Below are 19,868 nucleotides of genomic sequence, written 5' to 3'. Positions count from 1 at the left end.
TGGAGCGGCTTCAGGCCATTTCCTGTAAGAGGGTGAGCGGCTACTGGCCATCTCTCCAGGGGCACCTTCAGAGTGGCTTCTGGCCATCTCCTGATGAAGGCAGGAGCCACTACCGGCCGTCTCCTGATTGGCCTCCGGAACGGCTTCAGGCTGTCTCCTGTAGGAGGGTGAGTGGCTGCAGGATGTCTTTCCAAGGGGCACCTTCTGAGCGGCTTCAGGCCGTCTCCTGATGAAGGCGGGAGTGGCTTCAGGCTGTCTCCTCTTTTCCTCCAGAGCGGCTTCAGGCCGTCTCCTGTAGGAGGGTGAGTGGCTATCGGCTGTCTCAGGGGTGCTGTTAGAAACTAGAGAAACAGTTCCACCCTGGTCTGATCTGTGGGCAGCTAGCCCGGCAGGTCGTCTTGTATTCCTGTTATGGTAGTGGCAGGCGAGTTCCGTGTCATAGGGGGGGCGCACGGCCCGGGCGGACTTACGTCCCTCTCGCACGGAGCTGGACCATGCACTGTCTATCTCTCCGTGGGCTCTTTCTAGGGGTGTCATGTTGTTTCCAGAGCCAAAACCCGGCATCTTACCAGGTATCCATCAGAATTACGAAAGGTGGAATCAAACACTATGAACTTGTGTTGTGTGGATACTTGCTGGTGGATGTCGGTGCATAGGGCCCTGGTTTCCCCATAGATGGGTAGGGGGCCATCCCCTGCGTCTACAAGATGAGTTGACGTAGGGCAAAGCAGGCCGAAAGCCGACTTATGACGGGAGTAGAAGTGGCTGTACAGACAAGACCCGGACGCTCCCGTATCAACCAGAAGCCTTGCTTTTACCCATTCAGCCTCATCTTGTCATAGACTGAGGGCGGTGTTTGAACGAGGTGGCCCCACCACCGAAGGGAGGTGCGGGGGCAGTCCTAAAGTTGGATTTCCTCTTTCTCCGGCTCCATTTCCCTGGGATCGGCGTCTCTGGCGGGTATGGGTTCGTCCTTGGGGCCCTCACTTTCAAGGGAAGACATTTTGTGTCGGCCTGGGGTGGTCAGCTTGTGCCTGGCAGCTTTGAGCTGTTCGCGGATGTCGTGAAGCAGACATCGGTGGCTGCACACAGAGAACTCCCAGGGGTTGATTGAAATGAGATTCTGATTCTCCTTGTGGCTGGGGCGCTTGTTTGTGGGGTGAGCCCTGAGTAGGCTGGGTGTCGGCATAGGGCTCGTGTGGGATGGAGGAGGTCGTGGCTTGCTGTGAGTGTGGGCTTATTTGTGGGGAATTTGCTAACCACATTGATTTGCTGAGGGGGGGAGTGGGAGGTTAAGAGTCGCCGAATTAGCCGGATGTCCCTGTCGAGGTCCCCCGTTGGGTCGTGTATGGTGAAGTGCTCCTTGACCATACTGGGGAGGACTCTGAGGAGGGTGTTAAATGTATGTTGTTCCCGGGTTTCATCATCTGTCTCCGGGTAAGCGGCAGTGATGAGTCGCCTGGCCTGGATCAGAGTATCATCCAGGTTGCCATCGTATGTCGGACTATCCAACTGGGATAGTGCCACTACCCTTCCTAGCGAGAGTGTGATGGCTTGTATAACCAGTTTGGTGAAGTTCGCCCATGTTAACTCGGGGACGATTTTTGGTGCAATGTTGGCCGCAGCTTTTGCCCAGTAGTGCATGGTAGTGTGAGAGCTATTTTTTGCCTGTCATTTTCGAACCCAATATCCAGCAATGGCTTAACTATTGATAAATATGTGTGGATGTCATACTGTTCTGGGTCGAATTTGGGCAATTGCACGGGTGGTGTCGTTGCCATAGCCGATTTCCCAGTTTGCTCCTCTCTGTGTATGCCCGGGTCAAGAACCACAGCTGTCCACCAGTGTTATGAGAGGCGTTTAAGGGTCGGCTTCCCCTCCCTAGAACGCCTAGAGTGTAGCTAGGTTCCCTTTCTAGACCGGAGCTTAGACACATTATGAGAGGAATAGGGCATAGAAACACAGGGTAACAGCCTTACACGTGTATTGACATATTCTCTACTGTGGAACAGAAAGACCTGTACACAATATGCTAATCAAAATTAATGCATAGGCTGGTAGGTGGGTTTGGAGTATCGCACAGGATACTAGAGAGACAGGAGTCTTAATTCGTGTTTGGGGGCAGTACACAACTTTTACAGTCTCTGCACAAGAGGATCTTTTCCACCAGGGAGGCAAAATACAGGTTTTACGAGTTCAGGGGAATTTGCTCTGACACTGACTCTGGTTCTACTTTCACGATAGTTATGGGAGTTATGTCACTGTTTTCTGTTTCTTGGTTCACACAGGGTGGTGGGACACTGACACAGAGTTACAATAGTGATACTGATTGTTTGCCTCCTGTCTTATACAAAATAGATATGTACTGTTTCAGGTGTTTCCCCTTACTTCACTGAATCACACTTTTCACTTATATCGCACAGTCATGGCCTCTCGTTGTCAGTCTGTAAGAGCCATATATCATTGTCACTGTTAGGGAATGTCATTGATCGGGCGAGGGGGAAGGGGGCGGCCTGGGGGACTCAGTCGTCTGCATGGTGTAGGAGGAATCCCTTCAGGAGTCCCTTCGTCCCACGGCCGCGGGACCACTCTCAGGGGCATCGTCTCTCTCTGGCACGGCTATGGGCAGTTGCTGGTTCTGCAGGGGGGGGTAGGCAGCACCTGACGGAGCGGCTATGGGCTGTCTCCTTATTGGCGGCCCAGCTATAGGCTGTGGCCTTTTTTTTTTTGTGTGGCTTTTGGCCGTCACTGGGGCCCGGCTATAGGCCATAGCCCTTTGGTCGGAGCGGCTATGGACCATCTCCTGATTAGCAGAGCGGCTATGGCCGTCTCTTTATTTGTGTGGCTTTGGGCCGTCACTGGGGTGCTGCCTGGGGCTATAGGGTCAGCTCCACTCCGATCCTGGCGAGGGCTAGCTCGCCCGAGAGGTAGTGCACTCAGACTGAGGTGGTCTCGTTGAGCGCATTCCAGGGAATAGGGGCACACACCCGGGTGAACTTATGTCCGTATAGACTGGACATGCCGCGCACTCTGTATACCCCTCCGTAGTCTCCTTCTGGGGATGTGGTGGCGACCTGGGTTGCCACGGTCGGTATTTAAATAGTGATGTTGAAGCTATTTTACATTGAAATAATGGTGTGGAAAGTGCTTATACTATCGATGCCATGAAACCGAATGTCGAAATTGATAAAGGCTGGAAGAAACATGGAAATATCTACAAGAGAGTGTTAACAGATGAGACGAGGACATGGAGAGAAAGACTGGAGATAAATGGGCCCCCTTTAATCGCCTCATTCATGCAGGGATAATGGGGAAGAATCTTCCTTCCCCTTCCCAGGGGTCAGTAATCTTACAGAATTACCAACGAGATATATTTCTTACTTGTGAAATGTAATGTCATCTCTCTTCAATGAATTCCTGTGCCCATTTTTGTATCCGTAAGCTGCACAGCAGCACTGTAGACCATGGCACTACATTTTCTAGAATCATCGGCTACTTTCAAAAACCCACCTAGCAGCTCAGTATAAAAAACGCGGGCATCAGGAGTGATGTAATATGGCTGCCGCTACACCAGCGACGCCCTGGCGGCGGACACGCAAATTACTCGGTGCTACCCAGGAGTAAGCTTCTCAGCAGCAGCAAAGGATTCCCTCGCAACTCCAGTTACGTGCTATTAAGAATTAATCAACCTCGATGGTATCTTGGCAGCTTATTTTTTTTATTACCTTCTTTTGTTGTATTAGCATTCTTTACCCTTTATAACAATAAATATTTCAAATTCAAAGATCATCCGAAATAAGATGCTTTCTGTGACTATCAATATCTTAATAGCAAGATGCTTGCGCATTGATTTATATGATAGTTGTAACCAATAATAGGATTGTGACATGAATATGTTAGAATAAATTTCAAAAGAAAGCTTAAAAGTAATTTTCGTGAACAAAAAAAAAAAAAATGTGATGGGGTGTAGGTAGGGGTAGGATAACATCGGTTCTCGGTTGGTTCTTGGGCATGCGTCGTTCATTTTGGCGTCGTAAGCTGACTTGGGTAGTAGGGGTTGGGCATACGCGGTGATAAAGAAAAAACTTATTTCTTCTGTTACAGCTATTTCCTGGTTGTTCATCGTGTAAGTATCGTTGTAGTACGTGCATTGCAGTTTTCCCCACTGTTCTTACTTCAGTTCTGAATTTTGCAAAAATAGCCACGTATAACCACGTGTACAAGCCACTTCATTGTTGGGATTTGTTGCTATAGAGGTAGAGTCCTTAGTTTATTTTGTAACACGAAGAGAATATTGTGAGTTAATACACATAGTGAGGCAAACCTGTGCGTATGCTGTTACAGCTTCTGGATGTTGCAAACCCTCTCCTAGGTCTGATACGCCGGCTACGTCGCCGGTTGGGGAGCTCGTGGAACTCCTGCTGATGTGGTTAACTATATAGAGAGGACTTCCGTAAGTGGAGGAGCCACCACAACGATGATTACGTTTTATTGAGAAAAAGTACAATTGTACATTTTTTGTATGGAAGCTCTTCAGTTTTACCAAATTAGTAATCACATTTAACTTGGGGACAACTTAGGGAAAGGTATTATTTTCACGGTGTATTAGCTGGTAAATGTAATTTTTATATGCTTTAAGCAGAAGACACACCATACCAATTCAATTCATATTCATCCAGGTTGATATCTGTAGTTATTATTTTCAGGGTGGTTAATGACGTTTTCTTGCTGAAGAATTTTCCACCATTGTTATACTGTAATCACGTTCCTCAAGTCGTACCTGTGATTCTTTGTTCCCGGTGCAATGGAAGAAACTCAGAGCTAGATTTCGTTTCCCATATTCCAACTGGAGGTTAGGTTATGTTAAATTAGTAGCTACAGTTAAACAGTTGCTTCTGCTGTTACGCTGATGAATAAAACAATTTGTCACAGCAGAACATAGCGATAAGCAATGGGGAAACAGATTTAACAAGCATCCATTTACCACTCCAAAAATAATAATAAGAATATAACAGACAATCAGGAAGCAGAACTGATTGGTAAGGTGCTACTTGGTGTTTACCTGTTGGCCAACGAAAGGATGAAGATGCTTGAATAACTAGCTACCATAAACACAGGAAATAGTAAAGTGTCACCCCTGAGGTAGGGTGGGGTGAGGTAAAGTCTTTCCATCCCTCAGGACAAGCCTTGACTGAAATTGTAACAGTTCAGTTCAGTTGGTATGCGGGAGTATAGTTGCCTTTGCAATGGCAGTCACTGATGTGTTCTTATTCTCAATCTTTACTACTTTTTTTTTTTTTCAGTTATGTTGCTGGACCCTTATTTTCCAAAAATTGTTTAGTTTTCTCTTTGTTTCCTACAATGTCATTGTTGAATAAAAATTTTCCTATAACTTGTCTCTTCTTCATAAGATTGTTGAAGTCTTGCACATTTCTCTCTGTCTGCTGCTTAGACTGGACACCACAATTAAGTGCTTCAGGTCTTTTCTTTCTTCTCCACACATATCAATGTGTCTCTTCATTTTTAAACCTATTCCAGTCCTTCAAACACCTATTGCAAGCCCTACACTTGACCAGTATTACCGTTCTGTTGTCATACACCTTTTTTTCTCCTCCAACCCCTCTTCTCCTTTCTCGATATATTCTTAAACTTGTATTTTCACTATTCCTGCATCCACACATGTCCCATTCTCATTTTTTTTTTTTTTTCTCGAGTTGCATTACTTCCATTCTCTGTTCCTGCCCCTTTTAGATCTTTGATCAGCTCATTCAGCCACTTTTCCCCAGCTCTTTCATTTCATAAGTCATACTCTCATCAGATCATTACTCACACCACTTAATATTTGCCATAAGTATTTCCCCTACCCTTCCATTATTCTTGTCCACATACTTGTTGCTCCTGTCTCTCAATGCAGCTCCTTGTACATATCCCTGACCCCCCAAAATTTGTCTTTATACACTGTATTCTCTACTTTGTAGTTTATCTATTTCTTGCTTTGCAAATCTAATCAGATTCATTCCATTTAATATTGATAGCAGAACTATGTTTTTCCAGCATGCCTTTCCTATGAACATTTTTGAACAACTTTGGGTTATAGATGAATAGGCCATAGGCTATTTGTCAGTCTTCTTACATTCTGTCATCTTTTCCTTATGCATCTTAAAGCAGTAGTAGTTGTTCCCTAGTCAGTCTGGCTGAACAGCCCCGAGTCCTCAAGGAAGGCCACGGCCGAGACGGGCTTTCCCACAGAACTCTCAAGGAGTGTATGTTGTGTTGTTGGTGCAGGTGATTGTGTACAGTGCAGTCTTCTATAATGTGCTTAATGGTATGAGATGCTGTGTTGCATCCTGGATAGGTGTTAGCGATGGAGTCATCCAGCCTCTTCTGATAACACAAGAGGGCTGGATGATGCCCACATCTCAGTCAGGCCAGGTGGACCCTGTCCTCGTGAGGGAGGTAGGATTCAGAAGGGTGGATATCAGAAGACTGTGTATGCAGCGGTGTGTTGTCGTTGAGTGACTGAATGGAGAAGCGAGTGATTTGAGTATGGATATGCTTTTGGAAGCTGGCTTGAGGGGAGGGGGGAGAGATGACAGTACAGGGGGTATTTGTGTATATCATGTGCTGGGTGTTGTTTTGATGTTCCTTGGTGTGTGTGGATGTGCTGCTATGTAGTGCAGTGGATGGTGTGGGTTTGTGGAGGCTGTGGCAAGACTTTGTGTGCCTCATGTCTAGATGATCCTAGACTTTGAGGACTTTGGTTTCTTGGTATAGTGGTCTGTGGGTGTAGTAACTGTGCAGCTTGTGATTATTTTTTGGACATTGTTTTGTATGGTCTGTACAGTGTTTTAGTGACGTTAGAAGCCCAAGCAGGGCTTGCATAATTCATCACTGAACATATATATTGTTTGTGTACTGTGGTGGTGGTTTCTTTATTGTGTCCAAATGTCGTACAGTATGGGCAAGTGTCCGTAAGGTCTTAAATCTTGGTGTTAATTTATCTTTAATGTTTGTGATGTTTAAATGATGCTGATGTATGTTACACTAAGGATTTTGGGTGATTGTGTGTGGTAGGGGAGTGTTGTGTGTGGTGAGGTGTGGAATGTGACTGTGTTCTGCTGTCCAGTTTGTGAAAAGGGCCATCTCTGTAGATTTGACTGGGGCTATTTTGAGCCTGTTTGCAGTGAATCATTCATGTAGTGTGTTGAGGTAAGGTTGAAGGATATGTGCAGCTGTGTTTGTATTTTGGTGTGTACATGTAAGTATTATGTTGTCCATATAGGAAGCTATGTCTATTTGTGGTGTGTAGGGTGTGGGTATATCGTGCATGTATAGGTTAGAGAGTAGGGGACAAAACACATCCTTGGGGGACGCCGTTTGTGAAGTTTCTGCTGTATGATGACTGACCGGCAGATGTTCCATGTGCACATCTTGCTGCTAAATAGTCTGCCAACCATCTTTTTGTGTTATTGTGCATGTTTGTGAGGCTGTGGGGAATGGCATCAAAAGCTTTGCTAATGTCTGGTTTGACTAGGAGTGTTCTGTGTGGTGGCCTAGCTGAATTGGTACCATCAAAAACCCTCTGTGTAAGGTCTGTAAGAAGAGTGTTTGTGGAGTGTAGCAGCTTAAAACCACGTTGTGATGGGGCTAGGGGGATGTGAGGTGTAACTACTGCAGTTGTAATATCAGTCGTTCAGTGACTTTGGAGGGGGTGCAGAGGAGTGTGATGGGGCAATGTGAGGAGGGTAACGTGGGGTCTTTGTTGGGTTTGGGAATAGTGATAAGTGCCATGCTTCCAGATGTTGGGTATTGTTGTGTGAGTAGCTGTAGTTTGATATGTAGGTGAGTGCTTGTATCCCTTGTGGTCCAAGTTGTTTAATCTTAAAGCAGTTCTTAAGGCCAGTTCACACGAGCTACCCCCCCCCCCCACTGATTTGCAGGGGAAAAAATTTCCGACTTTGGCATTTCTCCCAGAAAAGTGTTCACACATACAGGGACTGCAAAGACAGGATTGTGGCAAAAGTGTTTACAAAGATGGACCACCGTACCTGTTCTTGTGCAGCTTTTGCTCTTGCACTTTGTCTACTTCAAGATCACAGCCACAATTTAGCTCGTGTGAATAACAGGAGAGTAAGAAGAAAGTGGATGAGGAGTTTGGGAGGAATCTGAGTGTGAAATGGAGGGAGAGTAAGAAATTGTTTTGGAAAGAGGTAAAGAAAGTAAGGTAGCGTGAAAGGGGAAATAGTAGGGGAGTGAAAGATAGGAATAATAGATTGTTGGTGGAGAAGAGAGAGAAATTGAGGAGATGGAAGGAGCACTTTGAGGATTTGTTGAATGTAGAGAGTGAGAGCAGTGTGAGTATAAGCTGTTGGGGAATGGCTGGGAGAAGAAGAGATGAGAGGAGGGAGGAAGAGATCAGTAGGTCGGAAGTAGTGGAAGCGATGAAGAAGATTAAGCTGGGAAAGGCCCCAGGAATTGATGGAGTGTGTGGTGAAATGCTTAGGTATGGGGGTGAGATTGTTGTGGAGTGGTTATGGAAGTTGTGTAGATTGGCTTGGGAAGAGGGAAGGTTTCCAGAGGACTGGAAATCAGGTATAACTGTTCCTCTGTACAAAGGAAAAGGGGAGAGAGAAGTATGTGGTAACCATAGGGGTATTTGCCTTCTTAGTGTGACTGGTAAAATATATGGTAGAATACTCATTGATAGGGTTAGGCATATGACAGAGGAGCTAGTTGGAGAAGAACAAGGGGGATTTAGGAAGGGAAAAGGGTGTGTAGATCAGATATTTGTTCTAAGATGTTTAGTGGAGAAGTATCTAGAGAAGGGAAGGAAAGTGTATGCTGCCTTCATGGACTTGGAGAAAGCTTATGACAGAATAGATAGGCAAGGTATGTGGAAGGTATTAAGAATATATGGAGTGGAGGGGAAATTGTTGAGTGCTGTGAAGAGTATGTACGAGGGAGCTAGGGCTACGGTGCGAGTGGATGGTGAGCTGAGTGAGTTCTTTGATCTCAATGTGGGACTGAAACAGGGTTGTGTGATGTCTCCATGGCTGTTTAATATATATATGGATGGGGTTGTAAAGGAGGTGCAGGGTAGGGCAGTGGATGTGGGGGTGGCCCTAATGAATGAGGGTGAGATTTGGAAGCTTCCGGTGTTGCTGTTTGCTGATGATACAGTATTGTTGAGTGAAGATGAATGGGAGTTGCAAGGTTTGGTGAATGAATTTGGGACAGTGTGTAGGAGGAGGAAGCTGTAAGTTAATGTAAACAAAAGTAAAGTTATGGTGTTTGAGAGGAATGAAGTCACAGAGTGTGCAGTGAGGTTGGATGGTGAGGATATGGAGAATGTGAGTGCATTCAAGTACTTGGGTAGTATGATGAGTAAGGATGGAACTTTGGGGGATGAAGTACGTGAAAGGGTACAGCAGGGAAGAAAGGTTGTTGGTACACTGAAAGCAGTGATGAGAAATAGGGAGGTGAGTATGGAAGTTAAGAAGTCACTGCATGATGGTATTGTGATCCCTACCCTGACGTATGGAAGCGAGGCATGAACCTTGCAAGAGGGGAACAAGTCAAGAGTGAGAGCAGTGGAAATGAGTTACTTGAGAGGAGCATGTGGAGTGACGTGGAGGGACAGGTTGACGAATGAAGAAGTGAAGGAACGTTGTGGGGTAGATGTGGATGTGGTTGAAAAGATGAAGAGAAATACACTGAGGTGGTTTGGACATGTGGAGAGAATGGAGAATGAAAGGCTGACTAAGAGGGTGTATGTAGGTGAGGTGGAGGGAGGGAGAGGGAGTGGTAGACCGAGGATGAGGTGGAGGGATGGAGTTGAGAGGTATATGAGGGAGGGGGGGTGAGTTGGGGGGAGGGGAGTCAAATGGTGGGTGACAGAGTGACTTGGAGGCGTTTTGTCTGCGGCCACCCTTTGCGGGATTAGGGCATCGGTCTGTAGATAGATAGATAGATAGAATAACTGTAGCCCAGCTTTCTGGCCCTTAATTTTCTTAAGCATAAAATCATGTATAAGATTGCTTGTGTATATCTTACCTTATACTGTACTTTAATAATCTTACTTTTATACTCACCCAAACTGGAATGAACCTTAAAATGAGAGTAGTAGTAGTAATTGTAGTGTAAACACACAAGATGTCATATTCATCATTCTTCCCAGAGCTTTGCCTTGTTCAGTGTTTCCATTTTAATATGCCCAGCCTCTGTGTCCCGATTCCCACTGCCTTTGTGTTTCTCGTCTTTTTTAAACATTGTCTTACCCTTTCCTCATTAATAATTTCTTCCATATGGATTAGGCTTATTCCTCCTTATACTTTGATTGATGTTTCATATGTTCTCTACTTTTACACTGCATACATCTATATACAGTGAGTCCTCGAAATATGAAAGGGATAGGGACCAAAAAAAACTTTCGTAATCCAAAATTTTGTATATTGGGACGATTTTCCCCATTGAAATATACATATAAAGGGGGGGATGCATTCCTGGACCCCCCCACTTAAACTTTACCCCTCCTATTTAGAAGTATGCAATACACATATACAGGTAAGCCCTTAATTCATGCGAGGGTTACGTTCCCAGACCCTTCGCATGTGTGGTAAATTCAAGTATATGTTCTGCCCTTTTGTGCACATAATTATGCATGTCTACTAAGTATATTACATCTGAATAATACTGTTTATGCACTACATACACCTTATAAACTAGCATAAAGTATGAAAAACGACAAAAATGTAAGAAATTTAACACTGAAACCTGACAAGCACAGGCATAGGTGGAGACACTTCAACAGTCTAGTGCAAAAGCCCTCACTGCCTCCCATATGCTACATTCTGCCTTCTTTATTGTCCAAACAGTTGACTCATTCACCCCAAACATACGGTTCCAAGCCAGTTCACAGGCGTAGGTGGAGACACCAAAGTCTGGTGCACTAGCCCTCACTGTCTCCCGTATGCTATGTTCTGCCTTCTTTATTGTAAGAACAGTTGACTCACCCCAAACACACGGTTCCAAGACAATTCACCATGAAGTCAGTTCACATCAAAACATGGACGATTTCCTGTCATTCTATAAATATACTTATTATTGATTAATTAATGCTTTAGTAACTAATTTTCAGGGGGATTTTATAACTCATTTAAGTAAAGAACTAGTGTACTGTACTTGCTAAATAAACTGGTATGTAAATAAATGACGGGGAATCGTCCTGATGGAGAATTGTCGCCAACATTCCTCCCTTAAGTTTGTCCAACATTTTAACTTTGTCAGCAACATCACTTTACTAGTCCGTTTTGGTGTGTTACCACATGCATCACCTAGCACTACGCTTAGGCCCCATGTTGGCAGACAAGGCAAGCAATCACTGGAAGGCAGAAAAATAAGCCACAAATAACGATTCGCGAGTCACGCATGTTTCGACCGTCGGATTCAAACTGACTGTGGTGCGTGGTAGACCGACCTCCCACACACACACACACACACGTATGTATGCACACGGGCAGCAGGTAGGCATTTTTATATTTTATTTATTTCTCTTGTATATTAAAATTATTTATTTGAATACTATAATTTTATGTTTTAATTATTGTACGAAAAATTCGTGGATAACCGAAATCGCGTGAAAAAAGTTCGCATGAATTAAGGGCTTACCTGTACAGTACTATACTATTGTACAGACATAAAAAAAACACAGATAATTACTGTAGTATTAGTACACTGTACAGTTAAATATAGACTTGAGCTGTGGCTGGAGATTTGTGTCGTTGATATGGTGCTAAGTCACGTGGTGGGACCCTATTGCTCCTCTGGTATTTCCTCGGCTGGTGCAGGTGTTTCTGAAGCTGTTGATGGTCCAATTTCCTCTCCAGAGTCAGAGTATGGTGCTGTTTTTTCTTGGAAGCTGATTCCCCGGATGCTGGAGATGATGCAGGGCGTTTGGGAGGCATGGCGTAAATATGAAACAAGGAGGAACAGTGAAAAACTGCGTAACGTTCAGCAAAGCTGAGAGGAGAGGATGGACGTGATTCGATTGAGAAGCGCACGAGAATGTGTTTACCAGAGAGGGGTTTGTTCGTTTTTTTCACCGCAAGCGAGCGCGGCGCTGTGCAGCGTGCCCATTTTTAATTTTTCATATTTCCTCGTATCGCTTTTTGTACCATCGACAGATACTTTCGTATTGTGGAATTTGTCCTACGTTCATTGCTTTCGTACCATCGAGTTTTCATATTTCGGGGACTCACTGTATTGTGTTTCCTTTTCCCCCTCAACTCTCTCTCCTAGTCTTACTGCTTGAAACTGCTTTCCCTTTATGCCTTCCCATGTTCTTTCACATTCATTTTCACACTCCTCTCTTTTTTCCTCATTCCATACTCTGTTGGTATCATTTTCATGTCTTAGATGCTGCTCCCCAGAAAGTCAATATTTGTCTGCATATCTTCCTTCTCTACATCTTTGCCATTTTCCATCTGTACCTTTAGATCTTCTTCTACCCTTTCTTTGTGTCCTTTCAGCATTTTGGTGTATTTTTTACATATTTTCCCTCTGGTGTTGTCCACCTTTATTATATTTGTTAATTTCTCTGCAGTGCGTGTGGATGGTGAACTAAGTGAATTTTTCTCTTTGAAAGTTGGGTTGAAACAGGGATGTGTCATGTCTCCATGATTGTTCAATCTGTACATGGATGGGGTAATAAAAGAGGTACAAGGTAGGGTAGTGGATGTTGGAGTGGCCCTGGTGAGAGAGGATAGTGTTTGGAAACTCCATGTACTGTTGTTTGCAGATGATACTGTATTGTTGAGTGAAGACAAAGGGGAGCTGCAAGGCTTGGTGGATGAGTTTGGGAGAGTGTGTAAGAAACGGAATCTAAAGGTGAATGTAGGGAGGAGTAAAGTGATGGTCTTTGAGAGAGGTGAAGTCAGTGAATGTACAGTGAGGTTGGATGGTGAGGAATTGGAAAATGTGAGTACGTTTAAGTACTGTACTTGGGTAGTGTGATGAGTAAGGATCGAGGTTTGGAAGGTGAAGTGCTTGAAAGGGTACAGCAGGGAAGAAAGGTTGCTGGTTCTTTGAAAGCAGTGATAAGAAACAGGGAAGTGAGCATGGAAGTGAAAAAGTTACTACATGACAGTATTGTGATACCAACTCTAACGTATGGAAGTGAAGCTTGGACGTTGTTGGAAGGACACAAGTCAAGAGTGAGAGCAGTGGAAATGAGTTATTTAAGAGGAGCCTGTGGAGTCACATGGAGAGAGAGGCTGACGAATGAGGATATAAAGGAGTGTTGTGGTGTGGATGTGGATGTGATAGGAAGCGTTATGAGGAACACACTGAGGTGGTTTGGCCATGTGGAGAGGATGGAGGGCGAAAGACTGACGAAGAGAGTGTATGTGAGTGAGGTGGAGGGGGGAAGAGGGAGGGGGAGGCCGAGGATGAGATGGAGGGATAGGGTGGAGAGGTATATGAGAGAGGGGGGTGTGAGTTGGGAGCAGGGCAGTGAAATGGCGGTGGACAGGGTGACTTGGAGGCGATTTGTTTGTGGCCACCCCAAACGGGATTGAGGCATCTGGCAATAGATATATAGATAGAATTTCTCTTTATGGTTATTCATTTCTTCCGTTATTATATATTAACTGTACCTTTATCTTTTGTTCTACAGTAGGTAAAGCCATTCCCATTTCTCTTCTTCAATCTATTATTTATTTTAATGGCCTTTTTCCTATTTTTATTTTGTCTCCTTTCCTTGATTTTATTTCTTGATTGTATTTCCGCACATGCTAAAATTCCCACCTCACAGCTTACAGGCATTGTCCATGTCTCTATACTAAAACCATATCGTTCTTAGCAATTTCATATTAAAGAAACTCACCTCTTGTTTCTAGGGTCAAGGAATTATCCAGACATGTTCACTCAGTGGGAAATCTGATCAAGGTGTTTGTTTACATTGTTCTTGTCATTTTGTCGACAGATGGCAGCACCTGTGTTTACTGTATGATCAGTATAGACGAAGAATAGGAGAACAACAAAGTCCTAAATAAATTGTGGAAAATAAGAGAAAAGAAATAAAAAAGAGCTGCAGCAGCTATCTATCTGTCTATCTATATACCTACGCTGCTTCCCCCAAGGAAAGGGAGGTAGCCGAGACAGGACGACACACTCCCCATTTACTCATCCATTCAAACACATTCATTTGCATCTTAGCCCCAAAGGGGAGAACGGACAGATCCTCACCGCACCACACTGCACAAAGGTCAACTGCGCAATGCAATCAGTGACATCCGCAGCTGGGCCCGACAGCAGAGCTGGTTTACCCCTGCTACATCATAACAGACTTATCCCCTTACCCGCACCTGACTTGAAATAGCTGATCAGACCAAATGCGAGAAAATATCCCCTCAGGGCTGCGTCATCACTTATTTATTCACAATTTCTCTCCATTTATTTCTGTCACGCACAGCCACTCTTCCTTGCTCAACAGACATTCCTCTCTGATCCAGCACTCTCTTCACACTGTCCATCCATCCTATTCGTGGTCTTCCTCTCAGCCTTACACCTCTTACATCAGATCTGGTTATCTTTTTCACCAATCGCTCATTATCCATTCTCTCCATATTCCCAAACCATCGCAACACCCTCTGCTCAACTCTACCAGCCATCTCCCGAACAACTCCAGTTCTCCTTCGCACTTCATCATTCCGCACTCGATCCATACGCGTCACTCCACACATACTCCTCAGACACCTCATCTCCATTACATTCAATCTTTTCCTCTCTGCTACACCCATATTCCATGTTTCAGCCCCATATAATGCAGTCGCTACCACAACACCCTCATACAGCCTTCTCTTTACATCCATTCTAAGCAAACGACATCTAAACACTTTTTTCATTCCTCCCAGCACCTCTCCTACTTCATTTATTCTAAACTTCACTTCTACATCTGTTCTTCCATCTACAGCAACATATGACTCTAGATATTTAAAACACTCTACCTCCTCAAGCAACTCACCATTCAAAACTATTTTCATCCCCCTACTATCTACCAACCTCGTACACTTCATCACTTTACCCTTATTCTCATTTACTTTCAATTTCCTCCTTTCACACACCCTTCCAAACTCCTCTACCAACTGTCTCAATTTCTTCTCTGAATCAGCCACCAGTGCAGTATCATCTGCAAATAGCAGCTGCTTCAGATTCCACTCTCCACCATCAACATTCACCAGACTCAGACCTCCACCTAAAACTCTTGCATTCACCTCCCTTACAACACCATCCATGTAATTATTAAACAACCAAGGCAACATCACACATCCCTGTCGCAGCCCCACTCTCACAGGAAACCAATCACTCACAGCATTTCCCACTCTTACACATGCTTTACTATTTACATAAAAACTTTTCATCCCTTTTAGTAACGTACCATATTAGTCCATAAATCTTAAAACAGTCCACAAAGCCTCCCTCTCAATTCTATCATACGCTTTCTTTAAATCCATAAATGCCCAAAACACATCCTTGCCTTTCGCTAAATACTTTTCACACACTTGTCTCACCGCAAACACCTGATCCACGCATCCCCTCCCTCTCCTAAAGCCACACTGCTCATCACCAATCACTCCCTCTGTACCCTCTCTAACTCTCATAATTAACACTCTACCATACACCTTACCTACAACACTCAACAGACTTATACCCCTAAAGCTAGTACATTCATACTTATCACCCTTGCCTTTATACAACGGGACCACACAAGCACTTGCCCAGTCAGTTGGCACCATACCTTTCACAAAGCACACATTCAACAATCTTACTAACCAGTCAACAATAGTCACTCCACCACCCTTCAGGCATTCCACAGCACACCCATCCATACCTGCAGCTTTCCCTGCTTTCATCTCCTTTACTGCCTTCTCCACTTCCTCCTTCGTGATCAAAGAATCATTCAGCTCTCCCAACACATTTATTCCTTGCACCCTTCCATCCGCCACAATCTCAGTCACCCTTTTCTCCTCTACATTTAACAACCTTTCAAAATACTCTGCCCATCTCTTCCTTACTGCATCCATCTCAATTAACATCCTTCCATCCTCTGCTTTTACTCGTTCTTCCTTCCCAGACTCTCCCTTTCGCACCCTTTTCACCTCTTTCCAAAACATTTTCTTATTCTGTTGAAAATTCTCTGTCAGCCGCCTACCCCACCTCTCATCTGCTGCTACTTTAGCATCATGCACAGCCCTTCTCGCCCTATTCCTCTTTTCCTTATACCTCTCATATGACATCTCATCCTTCCTCTGCAGCCACACTTCATATGCATGTCTCTTCTCAGCCACAGCCATATTTCCTCGCACCACCATTCACTTCCTTTTCTTACACCACCACCCACACGTCTCACACCACACACCTCTTCTGCATGCCCCACCGCAGCACACTTAAATAACTGCCATTTTCCCGATCTTTCACTGCGTTCCACTCATCTTTCAATTTCTCCTGATACTCTTATCTTTTTCTCTCTTTTATCCAACTCACTTTCAAAACCTCCCTGCCACACCTAACCCTCCTAGCTTTCACCCATCTCTTACCTACTTTTAACTTTCCCTCCACCAGGTAGTGGTCAGACATACCTCCACCCTCCCCTCTCAGAACTCTCACATCCAACAATCTTCCTATTACATTCCTAGACACAACCACATAGTCCATCAAAGCTCTATCAACAACCCTTCCACCCTCCTGTCTCACCCATGTATACTTATAAATATCTTTCTTCTCACACAGCGTATTTCCAATCACCATCTCTCGCTCAACACACATCGCTATCATTCGCTCCCCATTTTCATTTCCTCCAGGCACACCGTGCATACCAACTACACCTTCAACTGCTACATTTCCCACTCTAGCATTCAGATCTCCCATCATTACCACATTCACATTCGCTCCAAAACTCTGCAGACACTCATCAACATCATTCCAGAAAGACTCCCTCTCTTGTTCATCCCTTTCATTACCAGGCCCATATGCACTCACAAACACCCACAACTCACGTTCAAATTTCGCTTTCACCCACATCAGTCTCGATGACACCTCCTTCCATTCAATCACACACTGCTGTACTTCCGGACTCACTAACAAGGCCACACCTTCTCTTGCCCTTCCTCTATCAACACCTGACAATCTTCCGTTCACACTTCCAAACATAGCCTCACCCTTCTCTTTCATCTTCGTTTCACTCAAAGCTAACACATCCAACTTTCTTCTCACAAACATTCTCCCAATCTCCTCCCTTTTAGCCTCAATCGTACTACATCCACGCACATTCATAGACCCAATCTTCAGGGTACGGGATAACTCCATCCCCCATGCCTTTCTCTGGCTTGTCTCTTTTTAGGAACTAAAAAACAGAGGAGGGGGTCCCTAGTCCCCTCACCCCGCCCCTTTTAGTCGCCTTTTATGACACGCAGGGAATACGGTGGCAGTATTCTTCCTGACACAACCTGGCCGCAGAGTAGTAGTACCACCCCATAGTGCGGCCAGATTGTGTCCCCTCCGCCACAGGAGCTGTCGTTCGAAAGGCACTGGCTCCAAGCTGCATCTGCATCATGTTTAAAATTTCTTTACTGGTGGTGTGAGCCAAGACTTTTTTTTTTTTTTTTTTTTTTTTTTTTTTTACCAACTCTGGCTCCAGCATCACCATAATTGCTTCCAACTCCAACTGACTCCACAGCCCTGCTTATATCCTCACTTAACCATGGTGGGTCTAATTTTTCCTCCTGAGTCCTTCTTTTCCTCCTCATATATTTGCCTTTTAAAGTACTTTCAGCTGTTTCAGTTATCATTATCCCTAACTTTTTTCATATACAGTATAACACTTCGTTTTCACTTTTTTCCATTTCTTATATATATATACATTTAAAGCCTCTCTCTCCGTTTTTTAAATCCCTTTCAATCCATTCCTCTTCCCCATATCTCTTACCTTTTGACTTCATCTTTACTAATATTTCCATTAGATTATGGTCTGAAATATAAAAAATCCTTTCTTCATTTATCTTTTTAAATAAATTTATCATAAATATTGTTTGTTACTAATGCAAAATTAATTATGGTAAACTTTTTCTTTCTCTCTCTATACTGCAAGTAGATATCTCTTCACAGTTTTATCATCATTTAACTATTAACCCATATTCCTTCATCCAATTAATTATTATTCTCCCATTGTCTAATCTTTGTTCTCCCTTGGAACGTACAGTAGATGTCCATTAAAATCACCAACTATTAGTAAAGGATCCCTTGTTTCTTTATTTTTATTTTTATTTTTTTTTTTTTTTTAATTTCTTCCTTCATAGCAGCATTTCCATCCTTGTCAACACTAAAATGTACCACAGTTAATACAATGTCACCTTCCCCTACTTTTTTTTTTTTTTTTTTTTTTTTTTTTTTTGTCCGACTCTGGGCAAAGGCTTCGGGGCCTATATCTCGGGGGCAGTAGCCTATCCCAAGGCCCAGTAGTCCTCCTACACCTCCACATGTCACCACTTCGGCGCTAACGCCCACCGTCCATATTGAATACATGCTAGGGCTGTCTCATACAGGACTGGTGTATTGGTATTAGCGGGGGTACTTTTATGACATGTCGGCGGGTCATCTGGTAGATCAGGAAAGTCTGCTTCTATGAAATTCAAATCCTTAAACTGTTCCCTGCCCCAGCCGGGATTCGAACCTGGGTCCATCAGGACTGCAGGCCGCCTCTCTACCGATTCAGGCACCGCCTCCCCCATGTATCATCAGCCACCGCCCCTTAACATGTATCATCTTTACTTTTGGCTCTATCTTTACTGAAGCTTATTTCCTTACTATCTTTATAAATTATAATTAACCCTCCCCCCTTTCTATCTGTCATGTCTCTTGCTTTCTATGGCTGTTATGTCCTGGTTGAAAGCTATATCTCTTATTTTTTTTCTGTTTCCATAACACATACTTTACTGTCATAGTCTGTTACCATATATAGTTCCTCTACCTCTTTGGCTTTTATTTTTGACAACCCTTGTATATATTGACCTTAAATTTTACATATTTCCCATTATCACTCTCTGTCCCTCCTCGTTTCAGTACTGTCTTTGTCCCTCATCAACCATCACCGCCTTCCTTTCTTTATTATCCATTTGCCTCCTCCATCACTTTTTAACTCCTCTCTCAGTTAGCACATTCTCTCCTCTCTCTCTCTCTCAGATCTGCATCAATCTGTATTTTATGGTACTTTCTATCCCGCGCTTTCTTTAACTCCCCACCCCTCTTTAATATCTCAGACTTCACCTGCACTTCCCTCACCCCTGTTAGCAAAGGTCTTTCGTTCCCTTGCATCTTTTTTCCCACTTCAAATATTTCCTTTATTTCAACCTCGTTTATATTTAGCTATTGCTTCTTTAAACATTTGGCAACAGAATGCTCTGTCATCTTGCTCTCTGTCTTTTGATCCCTCCTTTTTACTCTCTGAGATGTTAATTTTTTTTTTTTTTTTTTTTTCCTCCAAGTTCACCATTCTCCATAACTTCTCCTCATTATCTCTTCCTCTCATTGTACCCATTTTCTCTCTTGCTTTTTAACTCCAGCGTCTCTTCATTCATTCTCCTCAGTCTTTTCACCTCCACCACCATATCCCCTTCTCTTTCATCCACCATACCAGCATTATCCTCAGACAGTCCTATCCTTCCATAGATGCTCATCTGCCGTCAGTCTTGCAACCACGTCTTCGTTGCCTCCTTTTGCACTCATAAGTTTCTTCATTTCCAAGTTTTCCTCCTTCACCCTCTTCATCTCGTACAGATTCTTCACTATGGGTTTGCAACCTTAACAAAACCGCA

General features: G+C 43.9%; 1 long non-coding RNA gene across 5 annotated transcripts in view; it reads left to right on the top strand.

The window, feature by feature from the left end:
- The first annotated feature begins 4,037 nt into the window (after nucleotides 1-4,037).
- Nucleotides 4,038-19,868, top strand: part of LOC145405244 (uncharacterized) — a 92,801-nt gene continuing 76,970 nt past the window's right edge. For all 5 annotated transcript variants that reach the window (XR_013898322.1, XR_013898323.1, XR_013898321.1 and 2 more), the window contains exon 1: nucleotides 4,038-4,126. This is a non-coding gene — a long non-coding RNA (uncharacterized LOC145405244). The remainder of the gene's footprint in view (nucleotides 4,127-19,868) is intronic.

Source organism: Coenobita brevimanus, chromosome 66 (genome assembly GCF_032717465.1).
Source record: "Coenobita brevimanus isolate Jiangsu-jjx chromosome 66, ASM3271746v2, whole genome shotgun sequence".
In the NCBI taxonomy this organism is placed as follows: domain Eukaryota; kingdom Metazoa; phylum Arthropoda; class Malacostraca; order Decapoda; family Coenobitidae; genus Coenobita; species Coenobita brevimanus.
This window is presented reverse-complemented; position numbering and strand designations above follow the sequence as displayed.